The following is a 15,512-nucleotide window of genomic DNA, read 5'->3' as shown; positions in this document are numbered from 1 at the left end:
CAACAAAACCAATGCTAGTTATTTTAAAAAATCAATAACATTGATAAGCTTCTAGCCAGACTAACTAAGACAGAAAGAGAGAGGAGACAAATTACTATTATCAAAAATGAAAGAGGAGACATCACTACAGATCCCGTGGATGTTAAAAGGATAGTAAAGGAATACTGTGAACAACTCTATGCCCACAAATTCAACAGCCTACATGAATTGGACCAATTCCTTGAAAGACACAATCTGCCAAATCTCACACAAGAAGAAACAGACAATCTGAATAGGCCTATATTTCTTAAAAACATTGAATCAATAATTAATAACCTTCCAAAACTAAAAGCACCAGGCCTAGATGGGTTCACTGATGAATTCTAGCAAACATTTAAGGAAGAAATTATACCAATTCTCTACACTCTCTTTCAGAGAAAGGAAGCAAAAGGAATACTTCCAAAGTCATTCTATGAGGCATTGTCTTAATACCAAAACCAGACAAAGACATTACAAGAAAACTATAGACCACTTATATCTCTCATGAACATAGATGAAAAATCCTCAACAAAATATTAGCAAACGATTCCAATAATGTATAAATAGAATTATACACTACAACCAAGTGAGATTTATCTGAGGTATGCAAGACTGGTTCAACATTTGAAAATCAATTAATGTAATCCCTTACATCACAGGCTAAAAAAAGGGGTTGGACTGACCTGGCTATTAAGGCTGCAGCACCCCACCTAATCTCCCTGGGACCTCTTCCTTGCTTCTACCCCTCTGATGCTGGGGCACCATTGGTGTTGCTGTCATCTGTTGTGTTTGTGTTCTCCTGTGGTCTCCTGTCCTACACAGCCAGTTCTTTCTTTAATCCAACCTCCTTTGCTCCTAACTTTTGGCCTTTTACATCATCTTAATATCTTTTGAAGAACAGAAGTTTTTTATCTTGATAGAATCCACTTATTTTTTATAGTTAATGCTTTTTGTCCCCTGTCTACGAAGTCTTTTCTCTACCCAAAGGTCCTAAAAGTCTTCTCCTACTTTTTTTTCTAAAAATTTCACATTTTTTACTTTTCTTTTAGGACTGTTATCCATTTTTAGATAATTTTCTGTTGATTTTTCCTTCTATGTATAACTGATAATCATTGAACAATTTTTCAAGAAACTTATTCTTTCCCCCATTGAATTATCTTGGCGTCTTGATCTGTGAATGTGTTCACCAACCTGGAAGTTCCCTAAACCCATGTCCCTGAAAATCAACCAATATATGTTGGTTTTTTCCTATACACTCATTCTGTTCCATTGGTCTGTATGTCTTTCTTTACACCAATACCACGCTGTCCTATCCACACAGCTTTGTACTACATCCTGAACTCAGATAATATACGTCATCTAACTTCCTTCTTCCTTTTGAAAGTTGTATTGGTTATTCTGGATCAGTTGCATTAGTTTATAAATTTTAGAATCAGCTTGTCAGTTTCCACATAAAAGTCCTCTGAGATTTTGATTGGGATGCCGTTGACTCTATAGATCACCCCTTCACAAGGAGGGTGAGGATTTTTCAACAAGATACTTCCATTTTCCTCTCCCAATGTTTGGGACATGGTTGTCAAATATTTTACTTCTACATATGCTGTAAGCTCCACAATATTGTTACTTTCATGTTAAACTGTCAATTTTCTTATGAGGAAATTTTTAAAAGAGAGGAAAATACTCTCTTCTATTTATTCAAATATTTTACTGTTTCTAAGCCTCTCCATTCTTTTTTAATGACCTGAGTTTCCCTCTGGTATCATTTCTGTGTAAATCTGAAGAACTTCTTTTAATATTTCTTAAAGTATATGTCTACTGGCAATTAATTACCTCAGCTTTTTTCCTTTGTCTGAAGAAGTCCCGTTCTCCTCCATTTTTGAAAGACTTTTCTCTGGATAGAATCTAGGTTGACAGGTTGCTGTCTTTCTTTCTTCCAGCATTGTAAAGATCCCACTGTGTTTTGACTTGCATCAAAATATTTGGAGTCTTAGCCTGTGAAAAGCACTACAACAGGCCCATGGGACATTAAATACTTGTGGATTAGTTTTGATGTGCACAACTGAACACAAAAATGTGCAAAATAATTTCTCTGATACTTTCAATTGCTTTAAGCTCCTTAAAACACTTACGGGATGAGCATCTCTGTGTAACAGGGAGAGTCCGCTTCCCAACACTCTCCTGTAGTTTTAATTTCCATCACATAAGAACTTCTCTCACTAAGGATTTTGTTGTTGTTGTTGCTGTTATGGGTGTGTGTGTGTGTTCTTTTGTAACGGAACTTTATTTGTGTGGCAGTGCACTGCAGTTTCTAGACTCACTCCCTATTCTAACAAGCATTTGGCTGAAGCCTGCCATCCACCCTCACCATATTTGGGCTTTTGCCCACAGCAGCAAAGTTACAGTATTTGCAGGACTGTTTTGGCTCACTCCATAACAGGTTTTGACGACATGTATCTTGCCACCCAATGTTTATTTACTGATTATATTCCTGTCCCACATTTTCTTCCCCTTGAGTTTCTGCTTTGCTTATTTTTTCTTTTTTAGATGGTTGGTGTTTTGGTTTGTCTTCAGCTCCCAATGTTACTTCGTCCTGTTGTGCTTTCTCTAGTTTAAGTTGACAAGGTTTGGGGTCGGCTATATTTATTTATTCATTGACCTTCATTACGGGTCCTTTGGGCCCAGCGCCATCTCACCTAAGCTGGTCATGGAGAAAAGAGAAGAGTGTGTGGTGCCCTCCCATCCACATATTAAAGCTTTTCTCCTCACATGACATTCTTGTTTCTTGACCCTCCGGATACCAGAAACAGCTCCCCAGTTCAACCCTGGGTTCACCCTCCCAACAGAGCTCCTCCCTGGGCCTGGCAATGTCCTTTCTTCACCACCTTTCCCATCTCCTCACCAGCACAGCTGAACTATTCTCCAGACCAGTTATTCCAAGCTGTGATCTCACCTTAGAAAGCCAGACTGATCGTACAGACAGACAGTGGCTTTAATGCACGGCCTCCCAGCAGACCTAGGGACTTAGGACAGGAGCAAAACCCCAAGGAAATGACTCCCGGTCAGCATTTCCGGCACAAGGGGACGTTAAAGGAATCATTGTGGAGACAGCTCTTCACGGGACCTTCTCTACTCGCTCCTTCATCTGTGCCTCTTTCATCTGATCCCAAATTCAGAGAACAACCAAACCTACAGTTTACCAGAAGACAAGCAGCTTCTATGAATGAGTGTAGTAACTAACAGTACATTTGAAAGCCCAAAACAGTACTCTTGGACGTGACTATTTTACCATTCCAAAGATTTTGCCATTCTTGTTTGACATGAAGTTGGTTATATCAGTTAACAAGCTCTAAATTCCCCACAGACAGGGGGATGGGGTGAGGGGTTGATCTGTAAAGCGTTGCCTGGATAACTGTAACGGTTGACGTTTAAATAACCTCCAAAGTGTTTGACTGTCCAGTGCATTCGGGGAAATTCACAGGTTTTGCCTTGTTGGCAGGAATAATGGGATGGGCAGCCACAGAATACGAATGACTAAAGTCTTCTCTAGTGGGCTCTTTCCATTTTTGCCATCACCAGGAATTTTGATGAAAAAACAAAAGCTGATCCAGAAAAAAATAATTTGCATCTAACTAATTATTAGTTTCACTTAAATCCATTGTCAGTGGTATTTAATCAGAGTCTTTTTCATCAAGATGTTTGACAATCAATCTTGGGCCAACTAAACATTCAGTTGATTTAGATATTAAACTTCCATGGCATTGAAGCAGATTCTTCTTAAACAGAGCACATTTTGGCCAATGTATTTTTCTCTGAAATTCCACCAGAGATATATATTTTAACTCTCCCTCAATACCAGAGGCAGGAGTGACTAAGCTGGTTGGGGTTGTAAGGAAGCATTTATTTTCTGGAATTTTAAAAAATTCTTACAGAGTATCTGAATGCTTATAGCCCCTTTCATGCTGTGCCCAATATGACTTGCTCCATATAAAAAACAACTAGTACAAGAGACCAGAATGCTTGGTGTAATCAACACGAGCTGCTTATATGTGGGATCTTAGAAGACAGAACTGCTAGTTGGATTCAAGTCTGATCTTGAGCTCACGGCGCGGGTCCGGGTGTACGTGAGGTGGGGAGGGCGGTTGGTGGAAAGACTCCGCCTGACGTGTACAAAGGGCATTAATGTCAAAGTTATACAAAGGCCCCGGCCATTCGACGAGGAGCCTTGTTGCTTCTTGTTCATGGAAATGCATTCTCTTAGTTTTCCCCGTCAGATTCCAGCAGTGCTAGCTGTACGCTATTCAGAGGATCTGAACCCTCCCAGATGCCAGCTTCTGCGGGTGCAAGACAGGAAGTGCAAAGTGGTTTTGGCCCAAGTACAAAAATGTGAACTATGACAGAGCGTGCTCTGTGGGAAGGCCTCTATGATCTTTACACTCTTTCAGGCTCGGTGTGGAGTCATGAGTAGCCTATCTCTGCAGAAAGTTTGGTGCAGCTGGTCACTTTTGGTCTTAAGTGACAAAGTCCTATTGAACGAATTAAAGCAAGGACGTGGATTTATGGGAAAGGTTGTGGCACATCTCACAGGCTCAGGAAGGTCGAGGACTCGGCAGGATCCACCCGACAAGATCTGTAGGATGCCTGCCTCTCCCCTCTGCTCTTTCTCACGACTCCACTCCTCTCCCTGCCTGCAGATAGATGCTTTCTCCGCATCACGGCTGACACAGCTATCAGCAGTCTCTGGACTTCTCCTGGCACAGCTTCGGCCACATTGAGCTATGCTGTCCCTGACACAAGTCCAAGGGTCCCAGGGAAGGGATTTGGATCAGCTATCCAACTCCGGGGTCAACCAAGTGAGGCCTGAGAGCAGATCACCTAAGAAGGGGACACACATGTTTGGAACAGGGGAAGGGCATTCTTGTTAGAAGCAGGTAGAAAGGGGATACCAGTAGGTGAGTGCTGTGCAGTTAAGACCACTCCTCACCACCCGGGCAAGAGGAGCATCTGTCCTAGACCGGTCCGTGAATCCAAATCTGGTTCGTCAAAGACTTTCTATGGTTTTCTACCCAATATCATTCTGATATGGTCATCATTTAATTGGTTTAAAACAAAACAACAGCAAGCAATGTTCTAACCCATCTACAGCTTTCTCCAGTCATGGAAAGAGAAACAGTGTTTTGTGGTCTTGGTTGTGTGGTTTCCCACCACCTTCCAAAGCAAAGAAGTGGCAAAACGCATAATGAAATTAGACAGCATGTTTGTTGAGGGCAGGGAGCGTGTCCTGTTCATCTTGGATGCCCTGATGTGTGGGAGAGCAGTGCCTTGCACACAGGTACTCTATAAGAGCTTGCTAAATTAAAGTTTTGGAAAAAAATGTTCTACCAAGATGGAGGGCAAGAGATAATAAACAGCCGCAACAGACCCAGTGTCGATGGTAGAAATGTGAACAAGTGGTTAAACACTGGAATAAAGATGTTCTTAATGAAGTACCACCATAGAGTAAAGGCCTGGAGTTCACTCCGCTGAGAGACCAGAGCGCCTCAGACAGGAGGGGCCTGTTAGCATCTCTGTGGGGTCTGGTCACTGAGAGACAAGTGGGCTGGGCGTCAGCAGGAGGCGGAATGAGTTTGTGGTTGACTTGCTGTGTGACTCTTGGAATTTTATTGCATTCCTTTGGTTTGGAGTTCTCACGGCTTTATATTAAACTGCATGTTGTCACAAAAAATAACTTTAAAATATACCAAGATTGCTACAGAGGTAAGATGTTACTCATGCCAAAATTTACCGTGTCCTGGAAACGACCCGTGCCTGTTGTGTGTGCTGTACAGTTTCACACGTGTGAGACATACCTCATCGTACTGAGCCGTGGAGTCTGCACGTCCCTGAGTCAGCCCTGGAGGTCCTCCCAGCACGTCCACCCCCCCGCCCTGTGGCCCCCCACAACCCGCGCAGGCCCCAGTCCTTCATTCTTTCCTCGAACACTTTTCCCTCTGCTGCTTTCTTTCCTCCTGGGTTTATTTCTCCCTCTTTTCTCCACAGGTCTTCTTGAGCTTTCTCCTGCCTCTTTTCCCTGCTCCTCTTCTGTGTGTCTGCCCGTGGGACTCTGCCTCACGGGTGTCCCTCGGGCCCTGAGCTGAGGCACTGTTGAGCTCTGGGGTGATGCTCAGATCAGAAAAGGGTACTCTTTGGGCTAGATTGCCACATAACAAACCATCCAGACTCGGCGGTGCCAATGATGACGACGCCCAGTTACTTCTCACCACTCCGGCAAGAGGGCGCTAGGGCCCCCCGGCCTCGGCCACCGGGCCACACTCCATTGTGCCTGCCCAGGCCGCAGCGCCCACTCTGCCTCAAGCCACAGGAGCCCCCCGGCAGGGCAGCCAGCCTTCTTCCACAGCAGCTGGCTTCCAAGAGAGGAGAGAGGGAAACCGCCGGTTCTCTTAAGGCCTGGGCGGAGAGGTCCCCAAACGTCACCTCCACTATGTTCTTAGTGACAGGGGTTGGCAGACTTTTTCTGTAATGGACTGGCTAGTAAGCATTTTAGCCTTGAGGGCCAGACATCTCTGTCACTACTCAAACCTTGCCACTGTAGCGTGAAAGCAGCCGTAGATAGTACTGTAGATAAGTGAAGGAACTTGGCTGTGTTCCAGCAAAACTTTATTTACAGAAACAGGCAGGGGGCCGGATTTGACCTGCCAGAGCTTGTTGATCCAAGCTACTGGTCACAACAGTCCCAATGCCGGCCCAGATTTAAGGGGAGGAATGGCATGTGCATACAGGAAGGAGAGGACCCGATGGTGGCCGTCTGGGAGACCAGCCAGCACAGTGCCAGGCCCAGGGTCTCATGGGCAAGTTGGTGAAGGGCAGAGAGGTCAGCAGAGCCCATCCTGACGATGAAGGGCAAGCACATGCTCAGAAACTTGCCGCGTTCCTGAAGACAGTGCTGGGACGGAGGGAGGGAGGGCTGGCTTTTCGGCCTCTTGGTAGCTTAGCTCTGAGTATGGGAAAGGCACCCCACAGAGCCAACATCTGCAGGGGCAGCATCTGCCAGCGAGGCAGGGTCTGTGGGCTTCCCCCACTCACCCCACTCTTGAACCTCCAGGGAACGCCTCCACCTGCCCACGGTGTTCTGCTGGGGACGGTGCCGCTCTTTGTTTTCCTAAAGAAAGCGAAACCAAGAAGACTGAAATGCAAGTGTTCTCCTCTGATGTATTCGTTTATGAGTTTATATCAATATTGCTAATATCAGAGCCAGTCGTACTGAAGGAGAAGGTGGAGGAAGGGGGGAGACAAAGAGGGAAGGCAAAAGGCAACCTTCGGTGGCTGCTCTGGGCCAGGAGCAGGCGTGCGTGGAAAGCTTGTAGTTGGGGGGCAAGGAAGATGGTGAGTCCTTGAAATACAGAATACATTATGCCTGTCTCTCTGTCCAAGGCGTGCAGTAAAGTAGACAGTAGTGAAGAAGTAAGGGTTGGCTCTATAAACTGTCATTAACAACTAAAGCACAGGGTTAATGGTCGGTGACGGAACAGTCATACAGGGTGGGGACGGCCGCTCACCAGGGGACACAGGCACTCCGTTAACAGGGTATCAGTTCAGCCTGACGGCAAACCTGGAGTGAAATCAAGACCCTCCTGGGGCCAAGCCCAGTAATCCTCAGAGGAAAATACCAGGAGGTAAGCTGGGAACGCCACGGAGAAGGGGAAGAGAGGAAGCCATCCCGAAAGGGTAGCCTCATATGGCCTCAGTGGTATCAGCCAGACTGGGACGTGGCAAAGGAGGAGCTGGCTGACACAAATGAGAGCTGAGAAGGGTCTCTTAGGCTCAGGGGCTGTGGGAGAGGTGAGGCTGACCAAGAAAGCCCTGAGAGATAAGAGAAAATGGGCAGCAGCCCAACAGGGAAGAACTTTCTAACGATTCCAAGACGGGAATGGCTTCTCCCTGGAGTGGTGAGTCCCCAAATCAGAAGATTTCCGCAGAGGCGTGGAGGGATTCCTGCTCTCAGCAGGCTTAGCGACAGGACTTACCAGAGCCCACTAAGCTCACTCACTTTCCTTCCAGGGGTTGAAGCTCTTTCCTGGGAAATGGGCCCCGTGGAGCTGTGGGCCCCGTGAAGGCAGGGACTTCCTGGCTTTTGTGTTCCCTGTGCCCCTACACTTTTCACTATTCACTACACACCATTCACACTTGGTGAATGAACAGATGGCCTCACACACCCTCATCACCACTGTGGAGGTGACAACATGTAGCTAAAACACACTGCCATACGGCCCACCATTGCCCACCAGGGATTTACCAAAGAGAAACGAAAACACGTCCACACAAAGATGTGTATGCAAACGTTCACAGCAACTGTGTTTGTAATGGCCAAAACATGGAAACAACACAAATACACACCAGCTGGTGACTAGATACATACCTATATTATGTAATATCCATACAAACATCAATAAAACTCATCAATAAAAAGGAACAGACTACTGATAACACACAACAGCATGGCTGAATAAAAAAACTTCATGCTAAGAGCAAGAAGCTGGACGCGCAAGAATGTGCACTGTATAACTCCATTTACATAAAATTCCAGAAAAGGCAAAGCTATAGTGGTAGAAAGCAGGTCAGTGGTTGCCAGGGTCCAGAGGGCGGGGGGGTGGGGGGGGGACTGCAAAGGGGAGGAGGGAGCCTTTGGGTGGAAATACTGTGTCATGAGTGTGTGCTGGTTACACAGCTGCACGTATTTGTCAAACTCTTTGAATTACATATTTTAAATACGTGCAGTTTATTGTACTTCAGTTACACTTCAATAAAGTCAATAGAGAATATACATGTTTTAGACTCGTTTTCAGGCTCGCAACGGTTGGGAAAAGTTGGAAAAAGTTCTAGTTAAGTAACTCAGCAGATTGCACGACAGAGAGCGGGGCTCCAATAAATCCTTTACGGCTTGGGTCCCGGGGCTGTGTTTCCAGTGACGGTGCCCGGAGCCCGTCTGGACAGAGGAAAGAGGGCTAATGTGCTCACCCACCGTGGTCACAGGTGGCCGTCATGTGGCTGTGCCCTGTGACCGCTGTTGCCCGGCCTGGGGCAGGAGCTCCCCTGGTCTCAGGACCCTCAAAGTAGAAGCATGACTAATGGAAAGGGCCACTGGGAGCCACCTCTGTGACAAATCCTCCACCGCCAGGCCTGGAGCCACTCCAGCACTCAGGGCTGCTCCAGCCCTTCCCACCTCTCCAGGCGGTTCTCCAGGAGCGGTCACTGGGGAGGCTGTAAACAACGACTCAGGAGTCCGGGGGGTCTGACAAATGCCATACAAAAATACACGCCATCCTCACCCCCTGCAACACACACACACAGGGGAGAAAACATAGGGCGAAGACGGAATCTCCCAGGAAAAACCAAACTGTTTCAAACTGATACGCCAGATGATGGGAACGGCATTGTAACCATCAAAGGGGAAAGGAAATTTCCTACCTAAATATCTTGAGTGAGACAAGATTCTTGAGCAGAATCTTAAGATGAAGAGCCGGGTTTTGGCAGAGGAATGACCTCACCCCTGAACCACGAGCCTGAAATAATGAGCTGCACGTGAAGATGCTTTACAAACCATCAATCAGGTACATGAACCTTCATCACGCTTGTTCTGACAGCTGCGAAATCTAATTGCAGTCTGCAGCGGCTTCTCACCTCAGTGCTTTTGGGCGGCCTCCCCAGCCAGCCGGAGACCCCCCGAGGACCAGAGCCGGGCTGCATCTTCCCCGTGGATGGCATCCAGCAGCGTCTTGTCTCTGGGGAACCAAGGACGGAAGGCCCAGAGGAACGCGAGAGCACCGGCCTGAGTCGGAAAACAGACGCTGGTGAAAACCGCCGAGTGGCAAGCACAGCCTCTGACCCCAGGTTCTTGGTCTGGAAAATGGAGGTGCTGTTCCTGCTCACCCTGCAGGACCCGGGAGGGTCAGACTGGAAATGGTCAAGTGCAGGTGAAGCGACAGGCTTTCCCTGACCTGGGCAGCCCTTTGTACCCAGCAGGCGCCCGTACCACTGGGGGGCGGTGGGAAGCTCGTGGGTGATGCCGCCGTTTTCCCCGCAGGAAACGAGGCTATTTTACCGTCGTTACCTTATCAAAATATTTTTATTTAAACAGAGCGTTTTGGAAGGCATGAGTCTCTGATGCAGGAGTGGGGGCGGAGGGGAGCTAGGTGGAACTACATTTCACTCTGTACTTAGATGGCTGGCTTGAAATTCCATGCTCGGTAATGAACAGTGTAAACAAAAGGAAACAACACTAATAAAAAAGGAAATTAACAGCAACAGTCTGGGGGGCTCTGGATTGTGTGGGTGTCGGCTGTACTTAACTGCTGACGCTCTAATTATTTGGCCCCAAATAGAACTCCGTCGGGCTCTGTCAATGATGCTCCAAGATGCAGAGAAACAACGCGGCCGCAGGACCGCTGCCCCGCCTCTTCGGGACCCGGATGCCTGTCAAGGCGGAAGGACTGTCCGAGTCATTCACAAAGCCAGAAATCAGTAGTGCCACCGGCGCCGGTTAGCTCCTTCGGCCTCCCCTGCCGCATCTGTGCTGGCCGTAGCTTGGCCTTGCCCGGTCCTGGCAGATGAGAGTGCGACCTGGTGTACCCCAGAACTGCCCGGACAGCGGGCCCCTGGTGCTGGTACCATCGCCTCTGGAGCCGCAGGTCCCCACTAGAAAGCCATATTCTGTGTCCCGGTGGTTGAGCTGCTGGTCTGGGTTTTATGTTAAGAAGCCACCGTGGTCCTCTGCCCCATGGGGCAAAGGAATTCAGGAAATGTGCGTGCAGAGTTGTTCTAAGGTGGTGAGCTGTGTGGTCCTGCACCAGTGACAGTCCTGTCTGTCCTTGGGGGTCTTCTCAGCTTGCAGGATCTTTTTGGTTAAAATGCTGCAAATTGAAGGTATAAAAAGACTAGAAACTGTTCTCATTCAAGGTCTTAATCTGTTTTAGTAACATCATTATTTTACCAGAGGTCCCTTAGGGACACAAAGACCATTTCTTCAAAACTCTGGCAGTCTCCAGACCCCCTAGCTGGAGATTTATGCCCACCCCCAGTAAGGGCCACGTGTGTCTGCAGAGTCCTGGGAACTCCCACTAAAGGTCACATCTGTCTGTGGATCCTGGGCACCTGCACTAAGGGCCACATCTGTCTGTGCATCCTGGGCACCTGCACTAAGGGCCACATCTGTGCATCCTGGGCACCTGCACTAAGGGCCACATCTGTCTGTGCATCCTGGGCACCTGCACTAAGGGCCACATCTGTCTGTGCATCCTGGGCACCTGCACTAAGGGCCACATCTGTCTGGGGATCTTGGGCACCTGCACTAAGGGTCACGTCTGTCTGTGGATCCTGGGCATCTTCACTAAGGGTCACATCTGTGCATCCTGGGCACCTGCACTAAAGGTCTCGTGTGTCTGCAGAGCCCTGGGCACCTCTTGGGAGCCCTGCTCACAGAGCCTGTCAGGGAGCCAGAGCTGTGCATAATAAAGACTTTGTGCCTCTCAATGTTTTTTAGACCGAAAGGAAACTTTGCTGCTTTCTCCTCCTTTGGCTTCAGTGAGTTATTTGAAATGGCAAACGTTATTAAAATTCCAACATGGAAATATGCTTAATAAACAGGAAAGGAGCTTTGAGGACCCACCACTGAGCATGGAAATTAACCCAGTGGTTGCCAGTCCTGAGGTGCAGAGCATTTCTCTGGCTGGCATTTGGCAGGGCTCTCTGTGCAGCGTTCTTTCCTTATTCCTGTGACCGGGCTGCTGCTGGTCATTCGTCATGTGTAACAGTATAGCTTTCTACTATCAAAGTTGAAATGCAAGACATGCAAAATAATCTCATTCATACAAGCCCTCTGTAACCACAGATTCACTTTAGATGGCAACGTTTATTCATTCATCAAATATTTATTGAGTATTCAGTTCTAAGGGGTAATGACAAAAAGAGACCAAACAAATTGAGGAGCTCAAAAGCTTAAAATCCAATGGAGAAAAGAGAAATAGGTACACAAAAATTCAAGGCAAAATGGGGACACTTTCAGGGAGAACATAATGGTGGCGGAATTTCAAAACAAAGTGTGCTCCTGACCCCAAAGGGGGAAGCGGAACAAGCCTCGCAGGGGAGGTGGCATCTGGTCCTGGCCTTGAAAGGTGCGTGTGGTGGGTTAGAGATGGTTACGAACTCTTTGACGTCCTCCCATTGAGAAATGGGCTCTTTGTCCTTCCCCCTGACTGTGGTGGATTCTGGGACTGCATCGGTCAACAGAATACAGTGGTATCGATTTGTGTCCGTTTCTAGGGCAAGACTTAAGGTACTGGCAGCTTCCTCTCCTTGTCTTTTGGAACAGCTGCTCTTGGAATCCTTTCTGGCAGCTCGAGCCCCCCTGTAGGCCCTACCCTGAGACCCACATGCTGAAGAGGCCACATGTGGCTCTCCAGGGGACAGTCTCAGCTGAGCCCCGCCTTCCCAGCTCACCCCACCAAGGCGACTGAGCAGACCCCTGTGGGCTGTTCAGCGCAGCACATCTGCCAGCGCAGCACTGTGGAGTGAGCTCCAGAACGTCAGGTGAGCAGCACGACGCCCCGCGGAGCCCTGCGCTGATAGGCGCCTGGAAAAGCAGGGTCTGGTTAGCAAGGAGGAGCGCCCGCCGGCACCCCAGCGAGGGGCAATGGGGTGGGCAAAGCCGTGAAGTGCAGAGAAGCTACTCAAGAATTGAGTTTTGAGGGAATTGGGGAGCCTACAGGAAGTATAAGGGAAAAAAATAACTGTGATGCATATTTAAAGGCTAAATAGAGAGTCTGAAGGTCATGGGTATGTTATATACTCTATGGTTGATAGAGCGCCATTAAGATTCTATATTTCTTTTAGCTTTTCCTTATGGAAATTTGTAAATATACACAGAGAAGAGTGTTATATCCTCTGACACGTCTCAGTTGGGGCTCAAGCAGTGTCTAAGCCTCCCTAGCAAAAGAATTATCAATATGTGCGAGTCTTTTTTCCTGAAATATTTTAAGGCAAATCCCAAACATCATATCATTTTACCCATAAATATTCCCGTATGCAGCTCTAACAGACGAGGCCTTAAAAAAGGAACTGTAAAACTATTTTTACACCTAAAAAAAGAACAATCTTAATGTGGAACCAGTCCATGATCAGATTTCTCTCTTTGTTGTCTTATTCCTGGTTCGTTTGAGGCAGAGTCGAGCTGGGTCCAACACTGCATTCGGTCGGTGTGTCTCCAAGGCCTCTGGAATCAGTGGCCGTTCCGAGTCAGGCCCTGCGCTCTTTCTCACACTATTTGTGCCTTCGGCTCAGGGCACCCTCGCCGGGTCTGTCACTTCGTATGCTCTTCTAGCGCTGTATTTCCTGTGAACTACAAGTGAGAGAGAGGGCCACTTGGGTCTGCAGTGTTTTGAGGTGGGGGCGCCATGTCAGGGCTGTTGGGGAAGGTCCATCTGATAATGTATGATAGTGACGTGTGGGGTGGACGGGGACCCACCCAAAATGAAGGTTCCCAAGCACCTGACCTTGGCTGGAGGGTGAGGAGAGGGGAAGGCGCGTGCAGGCGTCACACAGGTCAGAGCACTGTGAACGGAGGGAGTTTTGGTAACGATCACCACTCCTAACATTTGCCGGGTGCTTACTGCATCACTGGCTCTGTACATCCTGGGGTTCTTATCTCAACTTGCTGGATAATATCGCCTCCATTTCACAGACCGGGCCTGGGAAGGACATGTGCCTGACTCACACGCTAGCACGTAACACAGAGAGAACTGGAAGCTGCAGTCTGCGTTCTGAGTTACTGTGCCACATCACAGAGGCAAAGTCCCCAGGCTGCCACAGTAAACGGGGAGCAAATGTACACTGCTGGGTGAGCAAGGCCAGGCGGAGGCCAAGGGAAGACGGCGAGTTTGGTAGAGAGCTGAGGGCGCTGGTGGTCTCGGGGTGCAATCAGCTCAGCATCCCCTAGAAACCTCTTTGTTTAAAAATGCAGACTCCTGGGCCCCACACAATCAGAATCAGACTAGATCAGAATTCCAGGGAGTGTGGCCCGGGAATGCGCATTACCAAGCACTTCAAGATTTTTAGACTAAGTTTAAGAACCTCTGGAATAAAGAGTGTGACCAGCTTTGGCAGAGGGAGAAAGAACAGCCATGTACTTGAGGGGATGATGGATTTCGGTAAACAGGACTTTCACAGCACCTCATGTGTCGTTAGTGTTTTATAAGGAAACACTGTTGAACAAATGGAAAGGAACTTCGACACCAAGGACTGACAGTGCCTGCAACTGGAGCATCTGAGTTTAGCAGCCCCTGTGAAGGCAGAGTGAGTGGCCCTTGCCACCTCCCACTCATTGGTTACTGCCTTGTGGGAACGTGGACTTGCATCACACCTTCAAACCTCTTACTGAAAGAAGTGGCAGTGATCGCCATGGGGGCCTGATCAAAGCAGCCTTTCCTCCCCGGCCTCCTCCACAATGGGACCCTTCCATGTTTGGGTGGAGAGAAAGACACTATGGAAAACAGTATGGAGATTTCTAGGAAAATTAAAAATAGAAATACCATACGATCCAGCTATTCCACTTCTGGGTATTTATCCAAAGAACATGACGACACTAATTCAAAAAGATACATGCACCCCTATGTTCATTGCAGCATAATTCACAACAGCCAAGACTTGGATGCGACCCAAGTGCCCATTGACTAACGACTGGATAAAGAACATGTGGTGCATATGTATATATAACGGAACACTACTCAGTCATAAAAAAGACAAAATTGTGCCATTTGTGACAATGTGGATGGACTTTGAGAGCGTTATGTTAAGTGAAATAACTCAGAGAAACACAAACAGCGTATGATTTCTCTCAAATGTGGAAGACAAACACATGAATAAAGACAACAGATTAGTGGTCACCAGAGGGGAAGGAGGTGGGGGGCAGGCAAAGGGTAAAGGGGCACATATGTATGGTGATGGATAAAAACTAGAGTACTGGTGGGGCTGGCCCCATGGCATAGTGGTTAGTTTTGACATGCTCTGCTTTGGTGGCCTGGGTTCACGGGTTTGGATCCCAGGCACAGACCTACACCACTCATCAGCCATGCTGTGGCAGTGACCCACATATAAAGTAGAGGAAGATTGGTACAGATGTTAGCTCAGAGCTAATCTTCCTCAGCATAAAGAAAAAAACACGAAAAACTAGACTACTGGTGGTAAACATCATGCAGTCTATACAGCAGCTGAAATATAATGATGTACCCCTGAAATTACACAATGTTATAAACCAATGTGACCTCAATAAAATAATTTTTAAATAATCCCTGCTGAGTAAAAATCTGAGTAAGCCTAGACTCAGCGTGGCGGGCAGTGGATGAAAGCGAGACGGGTAGATGAGCGTGTCTGTGCCGGTCTGTTAGTGCTGAGAAAGTACGACTCACAAGACGTGAGGCAGACAGGACCCCCGAGCCAACGGCATTTCA

Source organism: Equus asinus, chromosome 6 (assembly GCF_041296235.1).
Source record: "Equus asinus isolate D_3611 breed Donkey chromosome 6, EquAss-T2T_v2, whole genome shotgun sequence".
Taxonomy (NCBI): Eukaryota; Metazoa; Chordata; class Mammalia; order Perissodactyla; family Equidae; genus Equus; species Equus asinus.
This window is presented reverse-complemented; position numbering follows the sequence as displayed.